Source organism: Balaenoptera acutorostrata, chromosome 8, assembly GCF_949987535.1.
Source record: "Balaenoptera acutorostrata chromosome 8, mBalAcu1.1, whole genome shotgun sequence".
Classification (NCBI taxonomy): domain Eukaryota; kingdom Metazoa; phylum Chordata; class Mammalia; order Artiodactyla; family Balaenopteridae; genus Balaenoptera; species Balaenoptera acutorostrata.
In genome coordinates this window covers 29,124,006-29,139,845 of record NC_080071.1, presented here as the reverse complement: position 1 = coordinate 29,139,845, position 15,840 = coordinate 29,124,006, and the positions used below count along the sequence as shown (strand labels likewise).

At 37.6% G+C, this 15,840-nt stretch overlaps 1 protein-coding gene and 1 pseudogene across 2 annotated transcripts in view; one reads left to right on the top strand and one right to left on the bottom strand.

The window, feature by feature from the left end:
• Positions 1 to 15,840, bottom strand: part of B3GALT1 (beta-1,3-galactosyltransferase 1) — a 600,672-nt gene that overhangs the window by 191,917 nt on the left and 392,915 nt on the right. The window lies entirely within an intron of this gene.
• Positions 8,410 to 8,857, top strand: LOC103000095 (ubiquitin-conjugating enzyme E2 variant 1-like; annotated as a pseudogene).

Sequence of the window (15,840 nt, the reverse complement as noted above, 5' to 3'; positions counted from 1 at the left end):
CATCACCCTTCACTGTTCTGAAAACAAACTGCATTGATGACAGAGTTTATGCATCAGCCTTGGATTCAGGGCTGGCTCCTCTGCTTTGGGCCTCACCACGCCGTGCAGCAATTGTGTGCTTGTGTGCCTGCTTCTTGCACTGCGCCAGGAGCACCTCAGCAGTAGGACCCACGCTCGCTCTTCTGCTGCTACTGTGATGCACACAGACTAGGCCTTCCAATCTTGGTTTTAGAATACACAAACTGATTAATTAATTGCGGTGCTGATTGCAAGTAGCACTTTCTGGCTTAAAATAACTTCCAGAAAGCCCCTACTGCACGCCTCTGCTTGCCGTAAGGCCATCCTTAAATACACTGTCCTCTGGCAGTATCCTTGTCCTAGAAAATCCACATGAAAGGCACTCCAGGCAGTCACACGGTTACTTAGGACACTGAATGTCCCATCGGGGAATAGTCTGAATGTGAGAGCCCCCACGTGAACTGTAGCAGATGGCTTTCCAGATGTTTTTCTTGGTCAACAGCCACCATCGGTTTGACTTTGGAGATATGACCTGGGTTTGACCATGGTCTTTCAGATTGAATTCCGCAAAGCTTTTGCATAAATGAGTGAAAGGACTGCTAGTTGGAAAGATTACAGTTATACTTGCTTCATAGAAGTTAAAGAAATAGGATTTTTTTAAAGCACTGGATTTGCTTTTGAGACGTAAGTTGCTAACATTCTCCAGTTCAAGACAAGTCTAGAATATTAGAACTGAATAGGGCCCGGAAGATGATTTAATTCAGTCCCTATCTTATAAATGAGGAAACTCAGTCCCACGCAAGCTAGGCGAGGTACGTAAGGTCTGTGAGTGCAGAGGTTTAGAATTTAGTTTTTGCAGCAGTTTGTCTAAGGTAAAGGATTCTGCTTTAGGCTTATTTTGATTAAGTGCTAATTTTACTTTCTCATTTACACCTATTGTACATTTCTTCTTAAATTCCTTCTATTTCTTTGGTGCTCATGTTTATTTTCTCTGTGATTTGCGGTTAATAAAGTTCAGTCAAATGGGATGACTCTAATATAAACCAGCCAATATCATTATTGGTTATTTGGTGAACACCAAGTCCATTTCTATGCAAATCAATCATGTCTGTGATGTACAGTGAAATGAGAAAGAAACTTCTATGGTTCAACAAAAATGTCTACTCAGTGGGTCTGATCTTGAGTTAGTGGAAAGCATTTGTAACTACCACTTATTTAAATGTCAGGACTGTGCTTAAGCCTTTCACATATATCTTCATATTTAATCCTTATGGTGAGCCTATGAGGTAAGATTATCCTCACTTTACAAATTAATAAACTGAGGCTCAGGAATTTAACTTGCCAAGGTCACACCATTAAAAACTCACAGAGCTTGGCTGATGATCTGGGACCCAAATCTTTGTGACTTTGTAGACCCCAGCCTTACCCATCGTGGAAACTCCTAAGAAGCCCATGGGCTGCCATGTGAATTTCTTCTCAGAGGGTCAACAAGGTTCATGGAGAGTGAGAAGGTTGCGAGGTATTTCACAATGGCAGTGGTTTCATAGACTATGGGGTCATTAAAACCAAAAGAGGAAAAAATAATTGGATTCTAACTCTTTGCTTGATCCAGCAGAAAATGCTTATGTAAAGCAGATTTGGGGGATGTATGGAAAAATATTGTATCTGGAGGCTGCATCACTCCTTGAAAGCAAAACGCTATGATCGGGTTAATGTTTCCACATTACGTGGCCCTCTCCTAAGCTGTGCGCTAACCACAGTGTAGTCCACTGGACCTCCTCCTCCTCTTACTTTCATTCCATTCCATCCCCTACCTTTCTGGTAATACAGGGCTCCTTGCCACAGCCTTTGTTGCCATGTTTTATGCCAGGTTAAACAATAACAGCAACCTTGCAATTATAAATTTTAAAAATTAATGATTTAGCTTTAAAATTTTTAAATGGTTGAAAACATTCATAGAAAAATCATAAAAGTACTTTATTTCTATATATTAGACCAAACTTCTGCAACTATGTGCATCTTAGTTTGTATTATATTTCATTTTTATTTTATATATTTTATTTCACCAGAAGTATAATGAGAAAGATTTCTTAATGGTTTCAGTTTTTTGAAAAAAAAGTAAATTCTGCATCAGTAATCAGGGAAGATGTAAGAAATGTCTCCAAGTCCACATTCTAGCTCTGCCCCTGGCATTTTCTGCGGCCTTGGCTCAGACAACTCTGAATCTCTTGAGATATATATTTCACTCACTAAAAACCACAGGAATCCTAAATACCTAGCTCTTTCAGAATCTGTGAACTTAGAAGATATTGGAAAAACATTTTAACTACATAATAACATAGGACAAAAATGGAGGGATAGGTTTAATTCCCCAGCCCCTTAAAAAAAACCCTCATCCAGGATCTGAATGCTTTGGAAACACGGTTATTTAGTTATTCAGTCATTAGAAAGGTTGCCTGCCCACCTGCCCCTGTGCCTCATGCAAACCACTAGCAGATTTTGATGTGTGCTTACGAGGGCAGGCAAAGCACTATCTTCTGTGTGTGTGTGTGTGTGTGTGTGTGTGTGAGAGAGAGAGAGAGAGAGTGAGAGAGAGAGAGAGAGAGGGAGATTAAATCTTTATTCTCATTCTGGATTTTAACACAAAACATCTAAACAGACTGACTTGTGAATGACTTTTTACACATCAGCCTACTGACCTGGAGAAACAAAAATGTCCTCTTCCTGGGTTTTTGACAATATGGCAACTCTAATGTGATGTGTATTTATAAATCTTCCCTACATCCAGAACAAAGGTTTAACTTTGTATGTGATATTTTTCATTCACAAAATATTTATATAGAACTAATCCTTAATCAAAAGTATGTGTTTGGGATGAATTACCAGAGTGAGAAAAGAAAGCAATTAGCATTTAGAAAATGCCAGGCTCCAAGGTTTCACCAAAGAGCAGTTAAAAAAAAAAAAAAGTAATTTAGGCACTAACCTGGTTTATTAAGTAGAAAGAACTCATATGTTTATGAGTTAGTAAGACCAACATCAGATAACACATTCTATCAATAAAGGGGAGCTAAAAAAGAAGTCTATGCTACTTACCAGAAGGGAAGTAACAAGGGGTACTCAGTCTAAGGGAAAGTTGAGACACTTAATTTTAAAAAAGCAGCCTCTCCCCCCAAGATAAACATGAAAGTTACAAATAACTAACATTTACTGAGCACTGTAGTATGAGCCACTCATTGAGGTAAGCATTTTAAAGACATTGAGACAGGAACAAGTATAATCCAGTTTTACAGATGAGAAAGCTGCTGCTCAGAGAGGATGAGTAACTTTGCTCAGTGTCATCCCGCTAGTAAAAGGCAGAGCCAAGGCTGACAGATTCTGAGAACCACAGTCTTAACTACTGGAAGCTCTGAAATCTCGAGAACTGGAAAATTCTTAGAGAGTTCTACAAAAGGCCTGAATTAAAAAGATATGCTGGGGAAAAAGAAATGTAACTGCGTAAGTGGGTGAGTAAAAGAATAGGTATAAGAAAGGTTAGAAAGGTTTGAAATTACATAGAATTAATAAAAATAAAACTGAGTCTTTGGAAAAGTTGAAATAGAAATATATTCATTCCTATGAATATACTCCTATGAATTATTATGGACTAAGGTGATCAAAAGGTACAAACTTCCAGTCCTAAAATAACTAAGTCCTGGGGATGTGATGTACAGCAGGGTGACTATAGTTAACAACACTGTGTTGCACATTTGAAAGTTGCTAAGAGAGGACATCTTAAAAGTTCTCATCACAGGAAAAAAATTGTAACTGTATGTGGGGATGGATGTTCAGTAGATTTATTGTGGCGATCATTTTACAACACATAATATTGAACCATTATGTTGTACATCTGAAACTAATATGTCAATTATATCTCAATGTAAAAAAAAAAAAAAAGATATAAAGCCCCCCTTGAAAAGAAATATATTTATTCCTTATTTTAGTACAGGAAACAAACCTATTTAATATAGCAACATGAAAACTATGTATTCCATGAAACAGATTCCCTATTGAATAAGCGCATTTAATATATTCACTGGAAGTTTGTTCAGAAAACAATTATAAATCTATTAATTGAATTTTCTTTTAAATATTTTCAATTTCTATGACCATCTGAGCTGCACACTGCTTGCTGCACTGTGATCTAACATTGTTAGTTTTATCAGCTTTTAAGAAAGTAATGAAAGCGGGAAAAGGAGAAATCATTATAAGAAGGCCAGTAAACATTTTATGAATTTTTGAGTTAAAGTATCTCACTGGGCTGAGTCTATGAAGGAAGCACTCATTTTGATTCTTTCAATAGCATTTTTTGAGGCTTATTGAGTGCTGGGTACAGGAAGATGAGTAAGATGTGACTGATGCTTCAAGGAATTCTCAGTGTAGAAGAAGATAGTGGGAGAAAAGCCATGATAATCAGATCACATAGGTTACCTAAATTCAGATTGTGGTTCCCCCACTTCCAAGTTACAAACAACCTTGGGAAAGCTGTTTAGCTTTTCTGGGCCTCAGTTTCCTCATCTATAAAATGGGGACACTGTTAGTACCTATATCATTGGATTATTATGAGGAAGACTTGTGTTAAAACAAGAAAGAGATTAGAAAATGCCCTGGTACATTGCAAGCAATCAACCAATGCCAGCTGCCATTCATTATTAGACCCATGATGGATGGCAGAACAGATGGAAACACAGAGAATAAAGAGCCTGATTACCTAGCTATGTGAAGGAAAACACCCCAGAGAGCTGATAGAATATGGGTAGGCTTGGTGATTAAGATGAGTTCAGGGGAGAAGAAGCAGTGAAAACAAAGGTAAAGGGCAGCAGACATTTGGAGGTAAATGGCCCCTAGCAGGTATGGTTGGATGCTATAGTGTGAGCGTCAACTGTGAGGGAGGGGTTCTGGGGCTAGAGCCTGGTACCCTGAATCCTATAAGTAAGTGCCTTCCAAACAGTGTTCCTTAGAGCCCTAGATGAAAGGTTTTGTGGGATTGCCTCAGACACTGCTAAGGAGAGGCTTGTGTGGGAATGGTGCCAGGTCCCCTCCCTAGCTCTAAGCAGAGCAAAACTGCTTTTATCTCTTTTATATATTGTGTTTTCATGTAAGATTTTTGTTTGAATAAAAGGATCTGCTCCTTAAAAACTATTTGAATTTAAAAAATGATCAAGGATGGATAAACAACAAGGTCCTACTCTATAGCACAGGGAACTATATTCAATATCCTGTGATGAACCATAATGGAAAAGAATATGAAAAGGAATATGTATATATATACGTATAACTGAATCACTTTGCTGTACTGCAGAAATTAACACAACATTGTAAATCAACTATTAAATAAATAAATAAGTATCCACTGAAGTTCTGATCAAGGAAGAAACATGATCAGGCTTGAATTTTAAAATAATTTTGTGATTCCTTATTTTTTTTAGCAAAGGTTATAAAACCCCTTGGTATGAATTTTTCTGATAGATAGGAAGTCAGTATTGCTATACTTCAGGCTTGAACGGTATTGCTATACTTCAGGCTTTAACAGGACTGGGGTAGGGTAGAAGTGATGAGTGATCACGTGCCATGCTGAGAACCAGGCAAAGCTCTCAGTGGCACTGGTAGAACCCCTTGGGGGTGCCTTGTGAATCTCTGCAGATGGTTTTGGTTGTCATAAAAATGGAGAGGGTGCTCTGGCATTTAGTAGGTGGAGGCCAGAGACGCTAGACACTCTGCAATGTACCGAGTAGTCCCCACTCTACCTGGTTTTCACATATGCATGAAGGTGAAACACCTGGGTATAATTACAGAAGCCTGTAACCTAACTTTTTTACACAGAGTAAAACACAAAGTATTTTTGGTATGGTTCTAGTGTATGCTGAATTTATCAGGAATGGTACTGCTGTGTGAATGGAGGAAATGCTGTATTTTGTTCAATTTTTTTTTTAATTTGCCAGGAGTTGTTCACTATTTTGAAAAGCAACATCACAAGGCATTTGAGTTTCCAATACGCTCACCCATATCAGTCAGGCTTTGTAGCTGCCACATTCACTATGAGTCTCCAGTGAGTCTATCTCTGGATAGATGCAGGTGTCTGATTACTTCATTATGTCACCTATGCAGTTGTACTCCAGGGCATTTATGTATTTTTCCCTTATATTACAGGCAGAGCATTATATTTGTTTCTTTAAATAGTCTGTGCAGGTAGTTTATCTTGGAATTTCTTTGAGGCAAATAAACATGTCTCATAAAATATTTGCTATAAAAATGGGGCTTGGAGTATGACAGGGTTGAGAGCCAGTGTGTCAAAGTAACACAAAAGTATTTTCAAACCACTGAGTTTCTCTTATACTATGGTGGATTGGGAATCAAGTTCATTTCTCGATTTGACTTTAACTTTTCCAAACAGAGGCCATTTTTATTCACATGTTGTAGAAAATGATGGAGGGTGATAAAGCACTCCAAAGGCAAGAAGACCATTGTGTGCATTCAACACAAGGGCTGGGCCATTAAGGTGCAGAGGGGTTCATCTGGCAGGTCCAGACCACAGTCCTGGGCAGGATGCTTCAGGTTATTGTATGTCTACAATTTGGGAAAAGGCACTTCCAGCATCAGGTCCTATTCCAGCTGCGTGCCTTGACACCCAGTCAAAAGTAATTTCAGGAAGTGATATATTACAACTTTCCCTTTTTTGTATTGGAGGCAAACAGTTTTTAATAATTTGTTAATATATATTGTAGACATATAATCACAAATATGTAACTATTCATTACAGGTCAAATTGCCCAGCATTTAAAAAGAGTCAAAATATAAATTCTTTTTAAAAATTACCATGTTTTAAAAAACAGGCAAATCGTAATTTTCTTCTTTGGTCTTTCATCACTTTGGTCTGATATTTTCATCAAATTATGCCAATTCATCAATAATGCTTTTGCCAGCATGTTATTTATATACGTCCAAAGCAGGATGTTGCCAACTCCTTTGAGACAACCTGGGTCTACAGACCTCTCAACAAATTGACCTCAGGTTGGACTATTTGGTTACTTCATATGTTTGTTATTCTTCGACAAAAGCTTCTCTGGAGGCTGCATCAAAATGCTTTTTAGTCCAGACGTGGCCCCGTGCTTACTAACTGGCCATTTTATGTTACAAGTACATTTCTAAGTGTTGATCTTCTGCTTACATAAGATAAACTGGAACACTAAAATTTTTTTCCAAAGAAAATGACGATGTGGATTTATAATGGGATAGGAAGCAGGGAGAAGGAGAGAGAGAGGCCATGCTTTCTACTCATTAACTTTCCATTGATAAACTAAGATAAATTCTGCTTTATAACTCGAATGGGTATTTGTGAGCAGTCTGCTGGCAGGCACCATCTTAATAACAAGTAAAAATATTTGATTCACAGTCCTAGAGGCCCTTCCTCTTTTAATACCAATGTGAGTTGTATCTAATATATACGCAATCCTAGTAACTGGTAGTTTACGTAGGTCTTGAGACCACTTATTGCTATTTACTGTGGTTGTGTCTTTAATTAAAACAATAATTTCCGTGGATAAATAAAACAGCAAAGCTTAATTCAGAACTAGTTAATATCGTACTTCCAATTTATCTAACTATTAGGATGAATGGCAAAAAGTAAATGTTATAATAATCAGTCATTACTTTTTTATCTTTCTTTAGCAATGTAATGAGGGGAACAATTTTTCTGATTAATCAGAGGTCCTTGTGGCATGGACATATATACACTACCAAATGTAAAATAGCTAGCTAGTGGGAAGCAGCCGCATAGCACAGGGAGATCAGTTCGGTGCTTTGTGTCCACCTAGAGGTGTGGGAGGATAGGGAGTGTGGAAGGGAGATGCAAGAGGGAGGGGATATGGGGATATATGTATACATATAGCTGATTCACTTTGTTATACAGCAGAAACTAACACAACATTGTAAAGCAATTATACTCCAATAAAGATGTTAAAAAAAAAAAAAAAGATTCACCCCAAAGGCTTTTCTAGATAACTAACTAGATCATAATATCTAACTATATTCTAACTACAACCCAAATATCTAATGAAATAATTCTGAAGTAGATAATTCTTGTGACGTTTAAGAATTCTAATTAGGCAATTAGGTATCTTGAAAGAAAGATATTTGTTAGACCCTTTTTGAGCTCTCAGTATAAGGATTTTGGTCTTAATCTTAAAATATGTATTTGAAAAATATGTATTCACCCTGAGCAAGGTATTGTGCAAGGTGCTAATCTTGTTCATGTGTATCTCTCAGTGCTGGGCTTACTGGGAGTCAGTGGGAAGAACTAAAGAATGTAATCTGGGGGTGAAGAAGGGGCCGGCCTTTGAGCGACAGTGACGCAAGATGGCGGCCACCACGGGCTAGGGAGTAAAAGTCGCTTGCAATTTCCCACTGTTGGAAGAACTCAAAGTAGGCCAGAAAGGAGTAGGAGATGGCACAGTTAGCTGGGGTCTAGAAGATGACAAAGACACGACACAAGATGCACACGGATGATAATTGGGCCTCCAAGAACAGTTTATGAAAACTGAATACACAGCCTTAAAATAGAATGTGGACCTAAATACCCAGAAGCACCCCCCACCTTTGTAAGATTTGTAACAAAAATTAATATGAATGGGGTTAATAGTTCTAATGGAGTGGTGGACCCAAGAGCCATATCAGTGCTAGCAGAATGGCAGAATTCATATAGCATCAAAGTTGTCCTGCAAGAGCTTCGACGCCTAATGATGTCTAAAGAAAATATGAAACTCCCTCAGCCTCCTGAAGGACAACGTTACAGCAATTAATCAAAAAGAAAAACCACAGGCCCTCCCTTACCCCCCATTCAACTTAAGCAGTTGTCTTCATTTTCCACAGTAGTAAATTTTCTAGATACGTCTTGTAGACCTCAAAGTACTGGAAAGGAAGCCCCCATTCAAAGGCAGTTTATCGTAAGATACTGTAAATGATACTAATTTTTTAATACTATTTCCATTTGAAATATATAAGCTGTGCTGTAACAAATCATCCTGTCAAGTGTAACCACTGTCCACATAGTTGAACTTCTGAGATCAAGAAAGTGTATTTAAATCGATTCCCATCATAACCGGCGGGGCACATCTAACTCAACAGTCAAAAGACACATTCTGCAATCACCTTGCTGCTGATTACATGGCCTGGGTTCTCTGCCTTCTCCCCCTTCCCCTCCCCCTGCCTCCTTCCCTCCCTGCAACAGCCCTCCAGCTGGGGGTGGCTTCTTAGAGTAGATGTGAAAGTTTCAGGTCACAGACTGTGGGACTCCTGCTGGGTGTGTGTGGGGTGCTTCGTCTGCAACCCTGGTTTCTTTCTTTAAGTCTTAAATGCTGCCCCCCTTCCAAGCCATCATCCTCTCCCCACTCTCCACTACCACCCTTGGCCGAAGCATAGATTGTAACCCCCTCGGCTCCCCTCTGAAATTGGCCTTTGGTGAGGAATTCAGGGCTTTCCCCATATCTTCTCCCCTTACCTTAACTGAGGGGTGCTGCTTTGTCCTTCCTCCTCCTCAAGTCCCTTTTCGCACCATCACCACCCAACACTTTCCATGATACTTCCTTGCTTTGTCCAGAAGCCATCAGGTAAGGTTGGAGAGCATCTCTGACCTCCCTCATTTAGTTTTGGAACCACACTTATTTACTCTCCACCAGCCTGGGAAATGAATATTGGGTGCTCAGCCCTGCCACCCTCTGCTGTCATCATCAGCTGATACGTTTTTTTAGCTCAGGTTTTGATAAGGTGAAAAGAAGGGTCACCAGGGTCACTCAGACCTGCCAGCTCTCAAAGTCGTGGGTGGTTAAACTTGGAGAAAGGCCACAGAAGACACTTGTAAGCACACACGATCCCTCTGAATGAATTGTTTTCTTTTCCTGTAATTGCTTTTGCTTTTAAAAATTGAAGACGTTTTAAACAGGGCTCTCATTTGGTCATCCTTGCAATCCATTTGGGGCTAGTTTGGAATGTGACAACTGGAACATAAAGAACCTTGAACTCGGTGCACACTTCGGTTTCAGTGCGGCTGCTTCTCTCGGTCCTCAGCAGGGATAGGAAAGAACTTGGCGTGCACAGCAGATCCCTGGAATTCCTGGCCAGTGGCTGCGTTTTCCACTTTTCTGTTCAGGACCACTAAATGCTGAGATGTTGGACGCATACCGAAATAAAAGCAATTCATTGTGTTCTAAGATTTTTTTTTTTTTTTAATTTAGTGTTTGTGTAAAACCACCTTTTAAAGCAGCAACTATCAAGTCTGAAAAGCAGTTGATGTTTCCATTAATGTTTTTTTGGGGAAAACCTTAGTTCTAAGGATTTAACATCCTGTAAGTAAAGTTTAACATAACAGTATTCCATAAGTAGACTTTTTATTGTCAGACCATTGCCTGATTTTAAAATAATAAAAAGAAGTGTGCGTTAATATTTAAAAAAAGAAAAAAGAATGTAATCTGATAATAGCACTTACTCTTTCAGAAGATGACAGATTCTAATAAGCATCACCTCGATCTTTTATAAGCGTTAGTTTCTCTTATATCAATATGTAATTATTTTCTACCTGGGAAAGCACTTTTTCTGTCTTTCAACTTTCTTTATACCCCACATTAACAAGTAAGGTGCCTTAGTTTACCATTTATGGCTCACAATGAGATGATCCAAAATCATTCATTGTCCCTGTTCTTCTCTCATATTCTGTGCCATCACCTTCTCCATGAAGCCTTCTCTGAGGTCTCTTAGTACAAAGGGATCTTCTCCCCTCAATGCTCTATAACATTCTCCTATGCCTCTTCTTAGGAACCACCATATTTGATCTAGTTTTCTAATTCTTCATGTATATATATTTCCCAATTCCTAGTTGTTCTGTTTCTGAGGGCTGTGCTTTTTCCGTGTGTACCCTTATTAGACACCCTGCCCCAAACACACACACACACAAACACACACACACACACTCTCTCTCTCTCTCTCTCCTGACCCATTCTCAATAAAATCTATTGATTCTTTAATGAAGCTTTCTGAGAAATTTAATTTTCAGATGCATTATTTAGTATGGGATATTTTCATAAAATCCCAATTTCCATGATAACAATGCCAGCATCATACTCAAACTATTACATCCTCAGAAAGCTTTAGGACCTATAAATTAGAGTTTGAAATGCAAAAATGGGACAACATACCAAAGAAAGTGTAACATCTGTATAGGCATGATTAAGTTAATAAACATCATTGGTTTCTTATGTGACAATAGTTTCCAAAATTCCACTGAGAATTTTAGGCAGGTTCCATTTAGTGACATTTATGTCTTGTGTTCTTATTGATTGGTACTTATGTCTTACCATTTGTTAAGTATTTTGAATACCACTCCATATGTGTGAACTCTTCAGTTTCAAGTCATGGGCTCTCTTCTCCCCACTATACTGTTTGTTTGAGTATATTATTGGGCAATACAGAGAAGAAAATGAGCACCCAGTTTTGTCTGCAAGATTAACTGAGCTTATGGTGACTCTACGATCAAGGCATTTCATGAAAAAATCTCTATCAACTGAACAAACAGAATAAATAGTGAAGATAATATGCTCATAGATGAAGTTGAGCTTTGTGTAGTTCTGAGAAAATCAAAGTTGTGGGAATATATTTGTTTGGGGCCACTGTAATTATTCACATATTTCACTGTCACTACTCTAAAAAAGTAGTTCTGAAATTTGTTTCATTTTCTTTCGATTATTGTATAAAACATGAAATGAAAGTTAGTAACATAGAAGCTCCCCCCCCATAAGAAACGTTGCATTTATACTGCTTTCACAATGAAATAGAAATACACTCTTAAAGTTGTATTTCAGAATTTGCAATCTTCTTTAAATGGAAGGTTTCAACAGAAAAACAGAGATTTTTAAAAATATAAGTTTTTGACATTATCTCAGATAGTTTTTGAAATATTCATCATTTCTCTCACATAATAAACAATGTATTAAACTACTACATATAAAATAAATGACAAGGTACTATTGTATAGCACAGGGAACTATATTCAATATCCTGTAATAAACCACAGTGGAAAAGAATATGAAAAAGAATATGTATATGTATAACTGAATCACTTTGCTGTAGAGCAGAAACTAACACAACATTGTAAATCAACTATACTTCAATTTAAAAAAACTATGTATTACCTTTACTTTTGAAGACAATGAAGATATATAGTTTTATTCTAGAATCATTATTAGAAAAAATCTTTAATACTTAGGAAATTTGGAACACACTGTGATGGTACATTTTATATGTCAAATTGACTGGACCACAGTGTGCTCAGATATTTAGTCAAACATTGTGGGTGTGTCTGTGATGGTGTTTTTGGATGAGAATAACAATGAATCTGCAGACTGAGTAAAGCAGATTGCCCTCCCTAATGTGGGTGAGCCTCATCCAATCAGCTGAAGGCCTGAATGAATCAAAAAGTCTGGCTGTCTCTCAAGTAGCAGGGAATTCCTCCTGCCTGACTATAGCTGATACATTGATATTTATCTTTTCCTGCTTTTGGATTAGAGCTGAAACTGATTTTCCTTTTTTTTTCATTTTTAGTACTCTGGTTTGTTTTTCTTTTCTTTTTTAAAAAAATTTTATTGGAGTATAGTTGATTTACAATGTTGTATTAGTTTCAGGTGTACAGCAAAGTGAATCAGTTATACATATATCCACTTTTATTTTTTTAGATTATTTCCCCATATAGGCCATTACACATTATTGAGTAGAGTTCCCTGTGCTCTACAGCATGTTCTTATTAGTTATCTATTTTATATATAGTAGTGTGTATATGTCAATCCCAATCTCCCAATTTATCCCTCCTCCCCTTACCCCCTGGTAACTATAAGTTTGTTTTCTACATCCATGACTCTACTTCTGTTTTGCAAATAAGTTCATTTGTACCCAATTTTTAGATTCCACATATAAGCGATATCATATGATATTTGTCTTTCTGTGTCTGATTTACTTCACTCAGTATGACAATCTCTAGGTCCATCCATGTTGCTGCAAATGGCAATATTTTGTTCTTTATTATGGCTGAGTAATATTTCATTGTGTGATACTGATTTTTCTTGTGTTTTCAGCCTGCTGGCTTTCTAACTGGAAGATGTACCATTGGTTCTCCTGGGTTTCCAGTTGCTGACTGCAGCTCTTGAGATTTCGCAGCCTCCATAATTGCGTGAGCCAATTCCCTAAAATAAATCTCTTTATAAATGTAAACATAAATATCATATGCATACACCCTGTTGGTTCTGTTTCTCTGAAGAACCTTGATTAATACACACAATGTAAATTAAAACTTGGAAACACTGACAGAAAATCCCTTGAGTTACTATCTAACTTGATGTTTAAAAAAATCTTTTGATTATAATATGTATATTTATTTCCTAGATGAAATAAATTGTTGCTCATCCTTATAATGTGTTTTTCAAAAACTAAAATAGTTAAAACAAATTATAGATCCATCCCTTTTTCCTCAACTTGACTCAAGGCAAATTATAATAATCTAATCATTGACAGTTCCCCACAAAATTTATATCTACTTCAAAATCAGGATGATTTAAAAAACAGTTAATAAATTTCATATTTCATAATGAGAAATTCTTTGACTTGTAAATTAATCCAAAGCAACTAATTGCTTTGTATTTTCAGGCAATACGGATTTTAAAAAGACCACATCCTATAAGTACATACAATGGAATATTACTCAGCCATAAAAAAAAGAACGAAATTCTGCCATTTGCAATAATGTGGATGGACTTAGAAGATAGTATGCTTAGTGAAATAAGTCAGACAGAGAAAGACAATTACTCTATGTAATCACTTATATGTGGAATCTAAAAAATAAAACAAAGGAATGTATATAATAAAACAGAAACAGACTCACAGATACAGAGAACAAACTATTGGTTACTAGTGGGGAGAGGGAAGCAAGGTGGCAAGATAGGGGTATGGAATTAAGAAATACAAACTACTATGTATAAAATAAATAAGCAAAAAGATATATTGTACAGCACAGGGAAATATAGCCATTGTTTTGTAATAACTTTAAATGGAGTATAATCCATAAAAATATTGGGTCACTATGTTGTGTAGCTGAAACTAATATAATCTGTAAATCAACTATACTTCAAAAATATTTTTAAAAAAGAATGGTAAAAAACCTAAGACTATATCCAATATAATTTGAAATTTCATTTTTCAAAAAAACTCAGCACCAGGCTAATCTTGAAACTTCATGATCTTTGAATTTATACTTTGAAAATAAATTTTGCTTATGATATCTATTACTTGCTTTCATGATTACAGATCCATTCAATAAACACATATACCACCAGCCCTTATTAGAACCTTGTGACATAACAGAGGAACAAACAGTAAAAATTCCTTGCCTCATTGAATTTTTGTTCTTTAGAGGAGTGGAGAATATAGACCAAAACAAAAAGGAATTAATATATTAGAAAGATACATGTCATGACAATACATAGAGGAGAAGGAGAGGGGCAGTGGAACGGGGATGGGGGTGAGACAGCAAATTTAGATAGTCAGAGGAGGCCTCATTGAAGAGGTGACATTAAAGCAGACTTAAGGAGATGAGGGAGAGATGAATGTATATATCCTTGGAAGAGCATCACAGGCAAAGGAACAGCAGGTACAAAATTTCTGATATAGAGCTGGTGTGTTCTCAGAGCACTGAGGAGGCCAAGGTAGCTGGGATGGGGTGCACAAGGGGGAGAACAATAGGAGATGAAACCAGAGAGGTGGGGCCTTGCAGACCATTCTACAGTCTTTAGCTTTTACTCTAAGTAATACTGGGAGCCACTGAAGGGCTTTGAGCAAAGGATTTACACCATCTCATGATGTTCAACAGGCCTGCTCTGTTTGTTACAGTGGAGAGAAGAGACATTAAGAAGTAAGGTGGGGCTTCCCTGGTGGTGCAGTGGTTGGGAGTCCACCTGCCAATGCAGGGTACACGGGTTCGGGCCCTGGTCTGGGGGGATCCCACATGCCGCGGAGCAACTTAGGCCCGTGGGCCACAATTGCTGGGCCTGCGCGTCTGGGGCCTGTGCTCCGCAATGGGAGAGGCCGCGGTGGTGAGAGGCCCGCGCACCGCGATGGAGACTGGCCCCCGCTTGCCGCGGCTGGAGAAGGCCCTCGCACAGAAACGAGGACCCAACACAGCCATAAATAAATAAATTAAAAAAAAAAAAAAAAAAAAAGGTACAGAGTTTAAAAAAAAAAAAAAAGAAGAAGTAAGGTGGAAGCAAGGAGACTAATAAATGGGCTATTGCAATAAGCTATGTGAGACAGGATGCCTTTCCACATTGGTGCCAATTGAGCCCTAATCTTTGCAGATGATGTACTTGGTTTTTCCTACTACAGCACTGGGGAGAGCATTGCCTACTTTTCTGAGGCAAACTCTTGAAGATTCTTTTCTGAATGTGCAAAATAAGAGTACAGTTTTTGTTCTGACATACTTTTAAAATAATTGTTTTAAAAGGAAACCACAACCAATCATGGCTATGATACTGAACTGTTGAAATACTAAAGAATACTAAAAAATAAGCCATTTATATACAGAAGGATGTACTTCTGGGCAAGCATCTAGGTGACAAATATTTTCAAGTGGATGGGCCAAGCACTAACGAGGTAGAGGAGTGTTACTATCATAACATTTTCATTTGAATCATACCACGGAGTTTGTTATTTTTCTTTGTTTTCATTACTTATCTTTATGAAAAACTCAACGTTTTT